Below are 4,738 nucleotides of genomic sequence, written 5' to 3'. Positions count from 1 at the left end.
CATTCCAATAGCTGCCGTGCTTTATTCAATTTTGTGTATTCGCCTTGTGACACCATCTAAAACCAGTGCCGTACCGATCGCTTACAATATGAAAAGCGCTGAGGTAGAACACATGGGCACCCAAACATGCAGGGTCGGCCTGCAACCCAAAGTCCAGAACCGTGAGCCTATTTGAGTATGTAACGACCAAATCTCGAAGGATTTGAGTCTCTGTGCTTACCGTGCTAGTCCCTGGATCGAGTTCGCTAGCACACACAGTATAGATGAATACCAAAATAGCAAGTGCATCATTTATTACAACGTATGATCCAGAATGTATAAAATAAAACAATCTGCATAGCACTTGGCTAGCTTTATTCAATCAAACAGCGGAAAGTAGCAGAAAATAACGATGAGTCCCATCATAGCCCACTGGCGATGCTGAGTGCAGACTCGCAACCCTAACGGTACCTTACTCTTCGTCTGAATATCCTGCAACATGAGACATTGCAGCCATATAGGTCAATACTTTGAATGTATTGGCAAGTTACACAGGAGTAATAATATATCAGACCTACATGTATATGCATAGTACAACAAAGGAAGGCTTGAGGGTTTATTTTTGCATAAAGCTGATTTTATCCTAATAACTACCTAATAGTCAAGTTTTATTTAGTTCTTTATTACTACAATTGTATACACAAGGTTGAGTTGGCAAATCAACTCCAACCTACCCTTTATTAAGTTGCCCAACAAATTTATTAAGTGTCACATCTGTCAAGATCATCCAACAACTATAAAGGCATAGTGGCTCAAATTTACCCATAACCGGGGGCACGGCTAATCATGATTAGTTTTAATACTCTGCAGAGTTTTGTACGCTTTACCCACTGGACCCAATCCGAAGATTGAGACAAAGTCTTTTAGAAGAGGTTCCCTTAACCACCTGACGGCCACATCCCACCTACATATGCTACATCTGTCGGCACAGTCTGGGCAAGGGTTCCAACAACTGATCAACTAAGCCAGAGCCCATATAGCCAGTGGCCGCACATGGAAGCTACTAGTCACTAAGTCTGTCTGATCTTTTTGAACCTGGGCCGCATTCCACTTAGGGTGCACTCTCATTAGCGCATGGCCTTAGAAAAGGTGTAAGACCCCATGATGCCTTCCCTCAACACCAAGCAATACCACTTCCGCCCAGAGGTGAGTTAAATCCTGAGTTACTACTCAATTTGTTAAAATATATATAATCCTCACATAAACTCAATGAATACACGAACCACCCCCATCTACAAAGCATAGCAACCTACAACTACCACGATGTGCAAAGACGGGAAGATAGCTCAACAACATATAGCAAAATAATACAGTAATCATATACATGCATATATTCATAGTGTGATATAACTACATGCATAGGAAACAATAGGTAAAGGATGATCAACATGTAACTTGCCTTGGTTCTGGTTCAGAAAGTCACACTCCTGAAAATAGGTCACGTCGCACTCCGGACAATCTACACGTTTCACACAATTCAATGAATCAATCACCGGAACATGAAAAGAACCAAAACAAAACCAACAGCAATAAAAACATTTTTAAAAATCAACAACAAAAACTTAACAACACCTAAATTGCACTACGGTCACAACGCAAAAAGAATCAATTGATTCCGATGAACGGTTTGAGAGTTATGGCCTCCGGAAGATTTAATTTGAATTTGAACGAATTCAAATTTAAGCAGTGCAAACATGAGAAATTTTGGTACTGTCATAATGTACTGATTTTTGTGAGTGCATAGGAAAAAGAATCAACAAATTTGGATTTACGGATTAGGAGTTATAGCTAATTGAAGTTTAGGTGAAAAACTAAAAATAAAACAAAAGGGAAAAGAAAAAACTCCTGCACAGCCGTGCGTGTACTGTAGCTGCTTGCCACGTGTCAGTTCACGATTTGCCGAAGAAGTTCCCTATGCGTTCGTGCTCACCAGAAACAGAGCAAGACGGCGGCGGCGTCGGGCGTAAGCGGCGGCGCGTCTCCGGTGGGTCTCCGGCGAAGGCAAGGCTACGGCGATCTGCAGGTCACCCCGATTGGTCAAACGAGTGCGGGTTCGAGTGGGGTTCCGAGGGGAACAAGTGGCGCGGCTGGGCGTGCTCTTACGGTGACTGAAACGAGCAGAGAAGACGGCAGTGGCTCGAGCTCCACGGCGAGATCCAATCGGCGCGGGCGCGTGCGTGCGGCACAGTGAGAGGGGAAAGAGCTTGGGGTAGGGTTTCCTGGGGTCTTGGGCTTGCACACGGCAGGTCGTGCGTGCACGGGGTGGACTAGGAGCGCGAGGTCAACTCGGGCTCGGCCGTGGCGGCGCGCGCGGTGCGGGACAGCGGTCTCCGGCTCGGGGATGACGAACAGGCGTGGGGTAGCGGTGCGGGTCGGGTGTGGGTCGGGCGAGCGGTGCGGCGACGCGTACCGCTTCGCGACTGCGAGCGAGCGGGCTGCGGGGCTGGCGGTTGGTTGGGCTGGCGGCACGGGGGACTGGGCCGCGCAGTGCAGGGTTAGCTGGGCTGCGGCGTCGGTTGGCTGGCTGGGTAGCTGGCTGGCCGGCTGGCTGTTTTAAAAAAAACAAACAAACAAAACTACAGAACCAAAAACTAAAATAAAGACACCAGAATAAAATCTAGGAAAAATACCTAGACAGACAGTAAAATATATACTACTAATATAAACTACAGGAACATAGTTCCTCACCTAATGCAATTTTAGAAATTCATTTTGATGCAATAGGACACTCAAACAGCAATAAAACAATCAAATAAAATATTTTTAAGATTGCAAAAATTACCAGAACATATCATATGAACTGGAAATAATATTCTGCACATTATGAAATTTTTTAATAACAGGGGAGAAGTCATGTTATCTCCACTCCAAATAAATTGCCTTTAGCTGCATAATGAAAAGAATATTGCAGAAGAGCAAATAATGCATGGAAAATATGATATGCATATGTATGATCTAATAACATCCTAATTTAGGAAAATTGGGATGTTACAAACCTACCCCCCTTAAGATGAATCTCGCCCTCGAGATTCGGGCTGGCTAGCGAATAGGTGTGGGTGATCCTGCTTGAGATCTTCCTCTCGTTCCCAGGTAGCTTCCTCCTCTGTATGATGATCCCATTGAACCTTACATAATTTGATTGTTTTGGTGCGAGTAACTCTCTCTGCTGTCTACGGAATCTTAACAGGTTTCTCCTCATATGTCAAATCACTCTCCAACTGAATTGCCTCAAGTGGCACTGTGTCCCGCAATGGAACATCCATCATCTCTGCATGACACTTCTTCAACTAAGATACATGAAACACATCGTGAACTCCTAACAAAGATTCTGGCAACTCCAACTGATAAGCTACCTCTCCTTGTGCGTTCGTGCTCACCAGAAACAGAGCAAGACGGCGGCGGCGTCGGGCGTAAGCGGTGGCGCGTCTCCGACGGGTCTCCGGCGAAGGCAAGGCTACGGCGATCTGCAGGTCACCCCGATTGGTCAAACGAGTGCGGGTTCGAGTGCGGTTCCGAGGGGAACAAGTGGCGCGGCTGGGCGTGCTCTTACGGTGACTGAAACGAGCGAAGAAGACGGTGGTGGCTCGAGCTCCACGGCGAGATCCAATCGGCGCGGGCGCGTGCATGCAGCACAGTGAGAGGGAAAGAGCTCGGGGTAGGGTTTCCTGGGGTCTTGGGCTCGCACACGGCAGGTCGTGCGTGCACGGGGTGGACCAGGAGCGCGACGTCAACTCGGGCTCGGCCGTGGCGGCGCGCGCGGTGCGGGACAGCGGTCTCCGGCTCGGGGACGACGAACAGGCGCGGGGTAGCGGTGCGGGTCGGGTGTGGGTCGGGCGAGCGGTGCGGCGGCGCGTACCGCTTCGCGACTGCGAGCGAGTGGGCTATGGGGCTGGCAGTTGGCTGGGCTGGCGGCGCGGGGGACTGGGCCGCGCAGTGCGGGGTCAGGTGGGCCGCGGCGTCGGCTGGCTGGCTGGGTAGCTGGCTGCCGACTGGCTGTTTTTTTAAAAAAACAAACAAACAAAACTACAGAACCAAAAACTAAAATAAAAACACCAGAATAAAATCTAGGAAAAATACCTAGACACACAGTAAAATATATACTACTAATATAAACTACAGGAACTATAGTTTCTCACCTAATGCAATTTTAGAAATTCATTTTGATGCAATAGGACACTCAAACAGCAATAAAACAATCAAATAAAATATTTTTAAGATTGCAAAAATTACCAAAACATATCATATGAACTGGAAATAATATTCTGCACATTATGAAAATTTTTAATAACAGGGGAGAAGTCATGTTATCTCCACTCCAAATAAATTGCCTTTAGCTGCATAATGAAAAGAATATTGGAGAAGAGCAAATAATGCATGGAAAATATGATATGCATATGTATGATCTAATAACATCCTAATTTAGGAAAATTGGGATGTTATAGAGTATTATATTCTCAGCTGAACCCCCATAAAGAAAGCAGAACCTCCACAATGCCCGTGCATTGCAGAGGGAGTATATTTCTTGGCAAGGTGAGCCTGTCTGTGATATAAAAGATTTGTATAGTTCTTTACAAAGGGAGTATCTCTCTGTCAAAAAATATATTTATGTGTAACTAGTTACTCCTTTCTTTCTACTTCCTTTCGCTGATATGTGGGGCAACCGGCAACGGGGTCCACGTGCCATATGCACAAATTAGAG

Source organism: Triticum aestivum, chromosome 3B (assembly GCF_018294505.1).
Source record: "Triticum aestivum cultivar Chinese Spring chromosome 3B, IWGSC CS RefSeq v2.1, whole genome shotgun sequence".
Taxonomy (NCBI): Eukaryota; Viridiplantae; Streptophyta; class Magnoliopsida; order Poales; family Poaceae; genus Triticum; species Triticum aestivum.
The sequence above is the reverse complement of the archived record's forward strand: the minus strand, read 5'-3'. Positions refer to the sequence as shown.